The following is a 14,876-nucleotide window of genomic DNA, read 5'->3' as shown; positions in this document are numbered from 1 at the left end:
GCAATATATGTTATAAAGTAATAGTGCTGCCACTATTACAGAAAGTACAGCAATACACACCACCAGCTTGACATCAACAGAACACAGTAGAATATTTATTTAATCTGATCAGTAGTACTGACATAAAAATGTTTGGTATTCTCATCTCCAAGCTAGACGGTCTTAGAAGATGTTAAGCAAGAGGTAAGGGCAACATCACCAGAACTAACAATAACACAGGATGTAATATTTTTACCACTTTATATGTCCATTAACTATACTTTCAACAAGAATGTGGCTGATACCTCCAACCTAAGCTAATAACTGTAGCTATCTTCAATCCTCCCCCAAAATGACACGTGACACAGAAGTAACTTACTGATTTCAATTATTTCATTATATAACAGTATTCAACTGCTGAGATACCAAAGCCTACCTGGAAGTTCCTCCTGGGATATGCTTGCAGTCTCTAAAACTGTTGCTCTGGCATCCAGCACATGCTATACTGCACTATCCTGGATGGATGGATCCCTCATATTGTCCTGGAACTCTTCATTGGGTGTTAGTGGTGGTTCCCTAGCAGGGCCCTCCACCAATAACCATCTGGTCATGTACCACTGCAACTGCTCTCCTCCGCACAGATGTGATCATGTCAATGGCCCTGTGGTGCACCTGTTTGTAAGTCCTACTGTGGCCACCCAGGGCATCAACTATCTGGCACCATATTTGCATCCTATGTGCCATATCTCCTAATCCCCTTTACAGCAGAAAAGTACCATACCATGTTACCTAAAGGCATCCACAATCAGCTGGTTCTCAGCATCCATGAAGGGGGGTCTCCGAGGATTGACACACCTGGGTGATATACTCCTAGTTGTCCTAAAAGACAAAATAATGATAATACACATAAGTATCACATAACTACAAAATAACTGCTTCCAGATAAAACAGAAAAGGCAGCCAGTTTGTATTACCCACTGAAGAAACATAAAACAGTCTAAAGATGTGAAATATAAATAACAGGTAGGATGCAAAACAAGGAGAGTAACAGGAGCAACATATCCTTGTTTGTGCCATAACATTAACTGACTTTTGCTGCACCCCAAAAGAACAGTGTACCCTTGATTGTGCCATAACAGTAACTCACCTTTGCTCCCCCTAAAAAACAGTGTACCGATGTTTATGCCATAATAATAACTCACCTTTGCCCCCACAAAAGGAAAGAAAATGACAGATTTTGCTAACAAACCTTCTTTGAAATGGTAAAGGGTTATCAAAGGAACTGTCCTAAAAACATTTCTACATATTTATCACACAGCATTTCATTTTCATGCATTGGCAATCGGGTATATCTCTAAAATGGCTTAACTAACATGCCCATGCCATCAGTACACTTCTAACTCGTGCATATAGATAAAAGTGTAACACCCTTTGCTTCAGATTTTTCTTAAATACATTCAAGCATATGCAGTATGTAGCTGACAAAATGGAAGCTTACATTCTGAAGCCCAGTACTCCTCTGAACAGATATATCCTGAAGAAATAGCTTATGTGCAGTCTTCTAAACATAAACAGGTCTCCTCCCCATCAGGTTGCCTAGCTACATGGTTGCCTTTTTATATGGTGTTGATTCAGGGCTGTTAGCACAGTAAAGTTGCAAATGAGGTGTGAACTCATTAGAACTGTTGACTCCCAAATACTTGGATCCATATAGGATATGTAAACATAGTTCAGGCACTCCCTCAGTGTTTGGATTTAATGGATTGCAATTGTGACTGATTAGTGGTTGGGAGAAGGAAATCACAATAGCACTGCAGGCTGCATTACTTCCACTGCATGTTAGATCTACAAAATTTTAGATTTTAGTTTGAGAAATGTAAATAAGCAGCACACAATTCACAGGTTGTATTCCTTAACATCCAACCTGCCCTTCATGTGTTGGCAACTGCATATGATATTATTTCTACTTAATATCCATACACATTTAGGCCAATAATATATAATGGCTTACAAACTGAATGTCTGAGATTACTGGGCAGATAAATTAAGAATGACCAACAAACATGGAATTGTAAGACAGAGCTGTATATTTGCAAGCAGTAATCATGACAGGTTGTGTGATCACTAGGTGCAGTACATCCAAAAATACTGCCTCTGCTGTCCCTGCACTACATACACCCTCAGGTAGTCCTGCCCCAGAGACTGTTCCAGTGGTACCCTCTGGGAGCAGTGGCGGAGGTGGTGATTTTATCACCCGCACCAAGTTGACAGGGATGGAGCATAGGGTTGTGTGCTGCACCTTTGGTGCAGGCCTACACCAGCCGAAGAGGCTGCTTTCCCTCACTTTGTGTAGTACTAGAAGAAGGTGGAGGAGATGGAAACATCAAGCACTCCAGCCAGTGGCAGAGTGAGGTGACAGTGATGAAACTCCAGTGGGAGAGGACTCAGTTCTCACTCTCACCCAGCTTGATGACCATGGGTTTGGGATATCCCCACCCTCACCTTAATCATGATGTCTCCCAACCATTTGTGTCCATCACCATCCTTCTCTCTTGTCTTGTTTGCCTTATGTGTCTGGAATTGTTTCATTTTCCCAACTTACCTGACCCAGAATACCTACATCCATTCCCTAACATTCCTCTCTCTTTCTGAAAAAAATAAATAAATAAAGGGCACTGTCCCACAAAAATAAAATGTCCCATATATAGCTCTCTATTTCGCACATGTGTCTTCTTGACACACTTTATTTGGTCCAGTTGGCTATACAATATGATTGTGTTGTGGTCACCCCTCTCTCTAGAGGTGACAGTACAAATTCAGTTAACATTTTCCACATATGTTCACTTTACACTGTTAAAGAAATAGATTGCTATGGCTCTTTCCTCCTTCCCTCCTGAAAATTCCTGCCCTGCTTTCCCTTTGTTCTTCCCCCTGCTTGCTCCCATTTCACCACTGTCCTATCTACCCCATTTCAACTCTTTAATCCATTATTGAGGGCAGTGTGCAACCACTGTGAATGATGACAATGTATTTAAAAGTATTATATACATTTGTATTTGAACCCAGTAGCATCTAGCCCCGACAATGAATGTATCAATCCATTAATGCATGCTGCTACAGAGTCAGTTAAGCAGCAGGTGTATTTCATAGACTCAGTACTAACTGTCAGACTTTAGCAATGCTGCTCACACTTGCGCAATGCTTAGCTACATGCAAATATGTCCATCTCGCATGTGTATGCACTTTGGAGACAGTCACGCAAGCCCACTGCTCTGAAGTACTGCTGTTTACTGTCCATTCCCTGAGTATGACATGAAATTACATGTGGAAACATAACAATCTGAGGGCCCTATCTAACAATATGTCACATATGTACAATACATCCATGTGTTGCAACTCCCCCAAACACTGTAACCCTGGTGTCTCAGTACTTTTTCCACACATATATTAATCATAGTACAATATGTAATATCAAATGTTGTGTGGTATGCAATGCACATCAATCTGGTAACATGTAGAACTACAAGCATTGACCCATATGCCTAAAAAGCCTTATCTGCAAAGCTAGGGAAGGAATAAGCACTGGCCATATCCACAAGGACATAGATGACCTACAACACACTTAACTCAATCCATTTTGATATTGTCAGAGTAGATCTTGCTTATTAACCCTTGTGGACTTCTTGGATACTGACCTAAAGACCTGGATAAGGGATAGCAGGACATACTACCTATGTTCAGTTATCCAAGCCCTTTGACACTATCCCCTAGTCATATCTCATAGTGAAGATCTCCCATGTAGGAATTAATCCATACAGTAGTAGAGGGATAGGCAACTGTCTCACTGACTGAACACACACTCTCATATTAGGGACTGCACCTCCACCACTAGCCTCTTACCATTAGAATACCACAAGGATCTGTGCTGGACCCTCAACTCTTTACAAACTACATCCCTGAAGTACGGGCAATGGTAGATGGCCTATAGTTTACCAAGTTTGCAGATGATTGGTAACTGGACACACTAATATAGAGTCCCCCAGTGATGGTAACATATTACAGAAGGGGCTGCCACACACACATGATTGGTGCTAAACTCATGGACTGAACCTTAAAGCACACAATGCTTCATTATCTCCTTTGGCAATGAAGTACCCCTGCTAATTATGATATACAAAGCACCCCTGTAAGGTCAAACACAGTGTTGTCAATCTTGGGAACTCATGTTGATAGCAACCTATACTTTTATCAGTATGTATCCATAGTGTTGACATGTACATTTGGCACTGCACACATGATACATATGGACATCACATCCAAGACCAGGGTAGTCATACCTCTGCTGTACTCTCCTCTTATCAGACCACTAATTGAGTACAAAGCTCCCTTCTGTCTGTACATCACCAGACATCTGCAAAAATTGGAGAAGACACAGGGTTGTGCCCTGGAAGTCTCCAGAGCCTCCAAATATGACATACATGGAAAGAGTGAAAGACCTGTCACTGTACTCAGTATCATGTAAGCTGCTGAGAGGTGAGCTATGCCTGCCCTACAGAGCAGTCTAACCTACTGGAAATGTTGGGCATCTGCAAATCAAATGAAACAAAAATAATTTGGTGCAGGGCTCTCAACCTAGCCTGTGACATAAACAACATGCTGGGGAGACAGATATATCCCCCAATGACTCACACTCCTCTGTAATAGGCTCCCTGTGTGTGTGAAGCAGTGTTCCTCAATGACCTTGTTCAAGCGCAACCTTGACTACTAGTTGGGTGATTGTAATGGTACCTCTGGGGTGGCACTTATGTCCCTCATAGAGTGGGCCAGTTGGTGCTGCTCACAAAATCACTCTGCTAACAATAACCATCTAATTATGCACAATAAGGGTTTTTAGGTTCTACACATCTAGGCTTCTAAACACCATAGGGCCATTAGACTAGTAGCCTCCTATAAATGGGGCTATAAGCCTATGCAGGCCTCCCATCATGTTGTCTCCCACATGGCCTGCTGATGTCATCTTATATAAGTTCATCTGCACTCTTGTAAAAGTCAGACTCATGTCATGGCACTTGCATAAAGATCTGTGTTCTCTATTCTATGTACTTTGATAGATAGGGGCTCTGTTCACACTGCAGTCAACTGGGCGTGTGTGTGTGTGTGTGTGTGTGTGTGTGTGTGTGTGTGTGTGTGTGTGTGTGTGTGTGTGTATCTCTTATCCCACAGTTACTGCTCCAGTACTAAGGACTGACAGTATTTTGATGTCTACACATTTATTTCATGCAGCTCACCCAAGATCTTGTCCCCCACATGGCCTGCTGATGTCATCTACTATAAGTTCACCTGCAGTCTTACAAAAGTCAGACTTGTGCCATGGCACTTGTGTAAAGTACTGTGTTCTGTAGTCTGTGTACTCAGATATGTAAAGGTTCTGTTCTCACTGCAATCAAGTGGGCTTTTCTGTGTGTGTCTCTAGACAGAGGAGCAGATGTGGGCATCCCACAGTTACTGTTAGAATACCAAGGATTGACAGCATTTTGATTCTTGAAGACGCCAACACATTCACTTCATGCAGCCCACCCAAAATCTTGTCCCCCACATGGCCTACTGATGTCATCTACTATAAGTTCACCTGCAGTCTTGCAAAAGTCAGACTTGTGCCATGGCATTTGTGAAAAGTACTGTGTTCTGTAGTCTGTGTACCTTAGATAGGTAGGGGTTCTGTTTTCACTGCAGTCAACTGTGCAAAAGTGTGCATCCCACAGCTACTGCTCCAATACAAAGGAATGACAGTATTTTGATTTTTGCAGATGCCTACACATTCATTTCATGCAGCTCACACAATATCTTGTCCCCATATGACCCACTGATGTACTGAAGTACTCAATTGTATTTATTACTGCTTGGTGTAACTCATTCTAAGCCTTTTGGTTTAAGCACTTGGGCTTCAGGCCAGTTGTTTTGCATTAAGAAGGTTTGTGGTCTGCACTGTAGTGGCAGAACAGGTATCTTACATCCTTCTAAGTTGGGAACTGCTGATTGAGGGCTCAGTGTCTGTTATTCTAAAAGTGTATTAATTCTGGCTTAAGCACTTGGGCTTCAGGCCAGTTATTTTACATTAAGAGGGTTCGTGGTCTGCACTCTTGTGGGAGGAGAGGCTGGACTCTGCCCTTCTGAGCTGGGAAATTCTGGTTAAAGGCTTATAGTGCCTGCATATTTGAACTGCTTCTTACTGAAATTGGTACACCTTGTTTGCTGTAGCATAGACTAGATCCAGGCCTGCTGAATCTAGCTTTGTTTGTATAACTTGAGAACTAATCCACTGCTTGGTAGTAACTTGATTAAAGTGTAGCTATAATTCTAAGTCTTTTGGATTAAGCACTTGGGCTTCAGACCAGTTGTTTTACATTAGGAAGGTTTGTGGCCTGCACTGTGGTGGCAGGACAGGTAGCTTACATCCTTCTAAGTTGGGAACTCCTGACTGAGGGCTCAGTGTCTGTTATTCTAATATTTTATTAGTTCTGGTTTAAGCACTTGGACTTCAGGCCAGTTATTTTACATTAAGAAGGTTCATGGTCTGCACTCTTGTGGGAGGAGAGGCTGGACTCTGCCCTTCTGAGCTGGGAATTTCTGGTTAAAGGATTATAGTGCCTGCATATTTGAACTGTTTCTTACTGAAATTGGTACACTTTGTTTGCTGCAGCATAGACTAGATCCAGGCCTGCTGAATCTAGCTTTGTTTGTATGCTTGTTGTTTGTTTGCTTGTTATTTCCCTGAAACACTAATTCCACCTAAAATGCGGCTTTTCAGCGCTTCTGTGGATCCCTAGTGATATATATACATTGCTTACTGTACTTATTTCCTTGTTTCACTTGAAAGTTACTGTTTGTCATTTTTGCATTTAAGTTACCTGTAACACATTGCATTTAAGTTATCTGGCACTTGCTCACTAAAGCAATTATATAAGTCAGCACTAAAAAATTAAAAGCATTACACCCTCACAAACTCCCCTTGAGTACCTTGTTCCCCATTGGCCCTTTTTTTCAATTATAAAGGAATTCTCAATACTATTCTAGCATGTCCAAAGGTCAGTTGTCAATCTCCTCTCTGGTCCAGCTGGTGAATCTGGGAATCTTCAGGCAATGTTACAACTGCCTCATGTACACAGACAACCCTCTCTTCTTCCCATCAAATTCCAACACATGTGAGAGATGCAACCATAAAGCCAAACTGGAGGCTAAGCTCTCTCAACTCAGTACTGGCGTAACCAGTCAGGAGGAGAAGGAAACCACACTCACTACAATTCCAGTCTCACAAAGACCTAACACAACAGCAAACCAAACACATAAACACACGAAAACATACTCGGAGGCTCTAAATAAAAATCTGCCTAAGCAGCAGAGACCTCCAAAGCAGACACCTAAGCAACCGCTACCCCAAAACAAAACACGTGCAGCACATAGCTCACAAAGCCAGTGTGCCGAACAGTCACAGCCCTTAAGGCTAAACAACACACCTGACACACTTGTAATAGGTGACTCTATCATCAGGCACACTGACGTCCTGCTCACCAGACTGAACAAGGAGAAGGTCACGGTGAGCTGTCTGTCGGGTGCTAGGATCCGCCACATAATACAAGCACTCAGGTCACTCCAAGGCAAGTACAAATATGACTCAGTCATTGTCCATGCTGGTGTGAATGACCTGAGATGTACCTCCCTGGACTACATGAAAAGAGACATAGAGGAGCTCTCTGAGCATGTAGCCCAAGCCGGTATGACCCTGACCTTGAGTAGCATCTTACCCTCACCAAGAATGATGCCACAATATGAAGACAAGATGATCAATTTCAACAATAGGCTTAAGTATTGGTGTCATTCAAAGGGGATCCAAAGCCTGTCAGCCTGAGATGACATGCTCGACAAGCCACGATGCTTCAGTAGGGACGGCTTGCACCTGTCACCCCTGGGCTTTCGGATATTGGCAAAGGCTCTTGCCACCCCCATAGTGCCTTTTTTAGGCAAGGCTCAAAAAACAAACCCACCTTCATAGGTATCACAAGGGATAAGAAACTAAGAGTAATGCTACTCAACGCCAGAAGTCTAAACCTCAAGATGCATGCACTCGAAACTCTCCTTAGCATGGAGAACATCAATATCTGTGCAGTAACAGAAACCTGGTTCAAGGCTCCCGAGAGCACTGCAGCACTACCAGGTTATACCTCATACCATGCTTTTCGGCCCCAAAACTTGGACTGAACCACAAAAGGAGGGGGAGTATCAATATTCGTCAAAGATACCCACACTTCCAGGTTGGTGGCACAGTATGAAACATCAGAGACTATCCATGTGCAACTAACAGTGGGTAAAACTGCCTTCCAGTTTATAGCCTGCTACAGATCACCCTCCCAAACCCAGGAACCCCACTCGGCCTTCCTGAGAACAATGGAAAACATGAAGGTCTCTCCAAACACCATTATATTGGGCGACTTCAACTACCCAAACATAGACTAGGAGCATTACTCTAGCTCCAACACCCTAGTCCAAAGGTTCTTAGAATTTATAAACTCAAATGCTATGGAAAAACTTGTTACCACTCCCACAAGAGGAGAAAACATATTGGACCTGATCATCACCAACATGGGGACTCTATGCTCTAGACCAGAAGTGTATCCCTCACTGGTAAGATCAGACCATAAACTAATCTCACTGGATATTCACACCCCGACCCCAACCCCCGCCCAGAAAACCACAGTGAAAAACTTCTCTAAAGCAAATTTCACACTCCTCAAAACCGAGGTGGAATCCTTCAAAGTCCCTGAGCCTGTGGAAAATATGGCCCAGACTGCAGAATCCTTTATAAACGCATTCTATGAACACCTTCAGGAATGCATGGATCATGCAATCCCAAATAAAACCAAGACCCAATCCTCCAAAGGCAGACGTCCTGTCTGGTGGACCCCAGCCATAAACAAACTATACAGTAGAAGGAGGATGCTACTACATGATAGAGCAAAGTCCCAAAAAGGGAAGGCATCTCTGATCAGTATTAGCAAAAAACTACGGGCACTCATAAAATCGACTAAGGCCAGCTTCGAGAGAAAAATTGCACAGAATACTAAGGATAATCACAAGACTTTCTTTAGTTATGTTAGGAACCTGGGTGGAAATTCCCAGATATGCTCAGAATTAGTCCAAAATGACCAAAAATACACTGAACCCACAGACATTGCCAACATCCTAGCTGACAAGTTCAGCGCAAACTTCTCCCCCCCTCCCCACCAAAAGGGCAAATATCTATCCCAGCAGAGTGCTGCCCCCCTGACATCTCAGATGCTCAGGTAAGAGCCGACCTCTCCAAAGCAAAAAACACAGCATCAATGGGACCAGACGGTGTCCCGGGCTGCATCCTACATGAACTCCAAGAAGAGCTAAACCCAAACATAAAACTACTGTTCAATCTCAGCCTTACTACAGGATATGTACCCAAAGAGTGGCGTACAGCAACAGTGGTCCCTCTCCACAAAGGTGGTGCCTCAATGGATCCTGGAAACTATTGCCCCATAAGCCTGACTAGCTTGGTCTGCAAAGCTATGGAAAGGATCATCATGGACCTCATAAATAAAGATATTGGGGATCTACAGACACTGGATCCTACCCAGTTCGGCTTTGCTACGGGCAGATCCTCCCTCTTAAACCTGGTTGATTTCTTTGAAACAGTCACCAAGGCCATTGACGAGGGGAAGGTGGTCCACACAGCCTACCTGGACCTCGCAAAAGCCTTCGATACAATACCCCACTCAGGCATTATAGATAAGCTCACCAGCTTAAATATAAACCCCTATGTCACTAGATGGGTTGCAAACTGGCTCAAGGACAGAACCCACATGGTTAGAATTGCTGGAGCCATGTCAGACTCCAAATCAGTTACAAGTGGCGTCCCACAAGGCTCAGTCCTGGGACCTCTCTTGTTCAGTATATATTTCTCGGAGGTACAGGCCAACACGGAAGGACTGTGGCTGACTAAGTTCGCAGATGACTGTGAACTGGGCACCATAATTGACTCTCCAGCTGACACAAGCATCCTCCTAAATGGCCTCATAGAAACAGACAACTGGTGCCAGAGCCATGGCCTCAAACTAAACGCCAAAAAGTGTATAGTCATCCCCTTTGGCAAAAACAAAGTGCCCACAAATTACCACATAGGTGGTAATCCATTAAGTAGGGAAGAAGTAATTAGGGACCTGGGGACCCAAGTTGATAGCTATCTCTCATTTGACAACCACGTGGCCAAAGTGGTTAGAAAAACATTTTATATAGCCCACCTAATCATGAAGAGATTCACATCTAGATCAGGGAAGGTCATCGTTCCTGTTTACTCATCCCTCATCAACCCCATAATTGAGTACAATGCCCCTTTTGGGATGTACCTTACCAGACACCTGCAGCAACTGGAAAGACCCCAAAAGTACCTCACCAAGAGGATCAAAGGGCTCAAACAGATGCCATATGCTGCCCGGTTAAAGAAATTCCAGTTCTACTCAGTGGCATACTGCCTGCTCAGAGACGAGCTGTGCCTGACGTATAAAGCCATGTCCAACCCAGAATTAATGGACATGCTGCACCTCAGAAAATCCAAATCCCATCAAGCTACGCGCTCGAGAGACTTGAACCTCATCACTGAAATAAATAGGACATGCTGGAGGGACAGATTCATAACCCAGAGGTTCCCTTCACTCTGGAATAAAATCCCAGTCCACATTAGACAGAGTCCCTCATTGACTCTCTTCAAGAGGAATCTTGATGAGTGGATGGGAGATCGTAGGTTTACCCCGGGTATCACTTCTGTGTCACTGTTAGAAAGAGGCACAGTATACTAACCTTGAAAAAGGGCATAGCAAAATTAATTTAAAATGGGTGGCGAAAGCCAAACACACTCTGGCTAGGCTTATAAATGACCTAGGGCAGACAGCCTAGTATGAACCTATGAACCTATGAATCTATGAACCTATGTCATCTCCTATAAGTTCACCTACAGTCTTATGAAAGTCAGACTTATGCCATGGTGCTTGTGTAAAGTACTGTGTTCTGTAGCCTGTGTACTTAGGTAGGTGTTCTGTTCTCACTGCAGTTAACTGAGCTGTGTGTGTGTGTGTGTGTGTGTGTGTGTGTGTGTGTGTGTGTGTGTGTGTGTGTGTGTGTGGGTGTGTGTGGGTGTGTGTTTGTGTCTAAACAGAACAGCAGAGGTGTGTATCCCATACTTATTGCTCCAATATTAAGGATTGACAGTATTGTGATTCTTGCAGATGCATACACATTCATTTCATGCAGCCCACCCAACATCTTATCCCCAACATAGTCTGCTTCTAGTACAAGTTCCCCTGCAGTCTAGTAAAAGTCAGACTTGTGCCATGGAGCTTGCTTCAAGTATTGTGTTCTGTAGTCTATGTACTTAGCTAGGGGTTCTGTTCTCACTGCAGCCAAGTGTGTGTGTGTGTGTGTGTGTGTGTGTGTGTGTGTGTGTGTGTGTGTGTGTGTGTGTGTGTGTGTGTGTGTGTGTGTGTGGGTGTGTGTGTGTTCATGCTGTTGCTTGACATTACAGAAAGCATTCTATACCACCATGTGGGCCACTGTTATATTCTCTTCTACAGACACTGTTGATGTCATCAGCTATAAAGTGTCTGAGACAGTACAAGTCAGACATTAGATGTGGTGCTTGTGCAAAGTACTGGATTTTGTAGTATGCATACCTAGATAGGTGGAGGTTCTATTCTCACTGCAGTCATCTGTGTGTGACCAATTGCTTGACATTGCAGAGAGCATTTTACACCACCATGTGGGACACTGTTATATTCTGCTAAACAAACACTGCTGATGTCATCATCTATAGCATGCTGTCTGAGATACTCCAAGTCAGATTTGAGCTGTGCCACTTGCCTTGAATGCAGAGGTCTATAGTCTGTGTACTTAGATAGGTAGGGGTTCTATTCTCACTGCAGTAAGTAGTGTGTGTGTGTGTGTGTGTGTGTGTGTGTGTGTGTGTGTGTGTGTGTGTGTGTGAGTACTCTTGCTTGATGTTACAGAGAGTCTTTTACACCAGTATGTGGGACACTGTTATTACCATATTCTCCTCTGCAGGCAGATGTCACCTTATACTATACCAGACAGATTACAGTAACATGGCTTTAACTCTATCCACATGCATCATGGCATGGTTGATAGGCCCTCTATTATCTTGCTGAGAAAGCCCTATCCACTGCTGCATGTGTCTGCTTCAACTGAAAGCTGGACTTCCACATTAATTACAGCATAGCAGGAATGCCGTCAATGCTGTCATTAATGTGGAAGTCCAGCTTTCAGATGGACAACATAAAAAAGATGCATTTCTGCATTTAGTTGTAGATCGTATGCCTTTGTCCCCATTCATTTGTCTGCGATAGCTCTTCATGTACTATGTTATCATCACTGGTGGACTAAATGATTGTATCAAATATGAAGGAATCAGCAGACTTGGTAAGGTAAAGGCCATATAATTTAGTCTGAACTGTTGAGAAATGGAGTCCAAACAGTGAATCACTAAGCACAGATCCTTGGGGTTTGCCAGTGATGACAGCTCTACTGGTACAGGTTGATTCACCAACTTTCACAGTATGTGTTCTGTCAGTGAGCCATTTGGCTATCTATTTACTGATGTAAGTGTTAATTCCCAGCTGGGAGGGTTTCTGAATGATAACCTGTGTGGAAGATTGTGTCAAAACCCTAGGCCAGATCATGATAGGCAGTATACACTGTCTTCCCTTCATCCAGGCTTATCACACAATAGCCTGTGACAATATCACAGATAACCTATGGCATAACTCAGCACATACGCCTTCCTGATATTGTTGAATACATACTTCTACACACACTCTCCACATGGGTTATATTCCCATAAAAGGGTGTATATCAACATGCATCCATCTGATGCATGCATGTATACAGAGATCTTGACTCTCCCTGACTGTGAGATGGACCAACATGTGATCATGAACCTCTTCTACATGTACAATAATCATATTCTGGCTATGTGCAACAGATATGAGTGAGTTGTTAATGCTGCATCATATCTGTTACATCTGACAGATGTTCTCAAATAGGTCATCGAGGGCATGTATGATGTCAACAGTATCATCTTGTGGAACTTGACCAGGTCAAGGCATTTGACACAAATCCACAATGAGGTATTCACTCAGCACTGTTATATGTAGTCATACACAGCTATATCACCAAATGGGTAGACCAGTGTATCACATATGTGGCATCTCATTATGCTGAAATGTGTGACATGACCTATATCTCAGGTCCAGTGATTAAGTCTATATATCAGGGCTCTCTGATAGGCCCTTCCCTGCCCATTAGTTAAGTGATGGACATAACAGATGACATACACATGCTGTGTCCACATAGCTGCCTGAAGGAGTACAGAATGTGGGCAATCATTGACTCCAACTGTGATATTACTATAATACAGACAGTGGCAACACATTACAAACAGTGCTTCCCCAGGCATGACAACACCTGCAGTGAGGGGATTAGTTAACCCAGGAAACAAACATACCACCCAAGTATAATGTGGAAATCACACCCTATAATCAGACCAATAGGTATGTGACCCATGTGCTGGGGAAGATGTAAGTGGCACATCCACCAGAATGTGGCTAAAGTGGTCACTACTCCCTTGAATATAACACAAGTAGTGGGTATGTGAAGGACATGCACATCAGAGGCCATAATAATTTTATGGTTCCCAGTCTTCATCACACCAATAACTGTGTACAATGCACCCTTTTTCATGTACCTCCTGACACATCTTCCAGTGATGTGTAACAGATGTATACCACCTTTGTCACAGTGAGCTGTCACAGATCTTATTGGCTATACCTAGGTATTTTTACTGTGGAATATACAGGACTGTCTGATGGTGCAGAACACCAGTCAAGTTGTTACACCAGATGCATGTGTACTACCTCTTCTGCTTATGCTCACACTACATACATAGGTGTTTGACAGCATTAATGGCATGTATATCATTTGTGACAGTGTGGATTGTGCTCTCTCTCTCTCTCTCTCTCTCTATATATATATATATATATATATATATATATATATATATATATATATATCATGCACACAAGGCAACTAGCCTGTATTGCTCATACTGTCACATATAGGTATGGCAGTGTCCCTCCTAACACCTACAGCAGATCTTACAGTGCCAGGACATTGTGCGTGGCTGCCCTCATAGAGTGCGGATGTATCATAATAGTTCTTTGAGTGTGTGTATGTAGGCTCATATCACTCCACATCACATATGTTGTGTGACAGGCATGGGATTAGTGGTGGTATTATTTCTGATATTGTCCATGATTGTGGCTGGTTCTTGTAATATTTTTCATGATCCCTTACCTGTGCCCACCTTGCTGATGCCTCTGCTGAGAGTGCACTCATATTCAGTCATATCAGTTTGCACAGCTTCGCAATATGCACACTGCCTCAGTTGCATGTCAGATCCCTGATGGATGTCCTCTGCAATATTCATGTAAGGATGCTTATCTCATACAGACATCCTCCCCATTGTTATGTCACCTTGTATAACAGTCACATAAAACACATTTTCACTGTACAGTCCCTACTGTAACATCTAGATATGTAATTGGTGTTGCTGCTACAACCATCTTCCATTGTCATGCCCTCCTTTGCTGTACATTAGGAAGTTTCACCTGTCCTCTTTCCCTGTGCTCATTCCTGCACATTTCCCCTGAGTGTTCATTTTATATGGCAGCCCATGTCCCATTACAGATCATTTACACATATTCAGTACACAATGCCAGGAATGGGATATCAAAATATTCTGCACTGTA

Source organism: Protopterus annectens, chromosome 1.part0 (assembly GCF_019279795.1).
Source record: "Protopterus annectens isolate FY-2018-M chromosome 1.part0, PAN1.0, whole genome shotgun sequence".
Taxonomy (NCBI): domain Eukaryota; kingdom Metazoa; phylum Chordata; order Ceratodontiformes; family Protopteridae; genus Protopterus; species Protopterus annectens.
The sequence above is the reverse complement of the archived record's forward strand: the minus strand, read 5'-3'. Positions refer to the sequence as shown.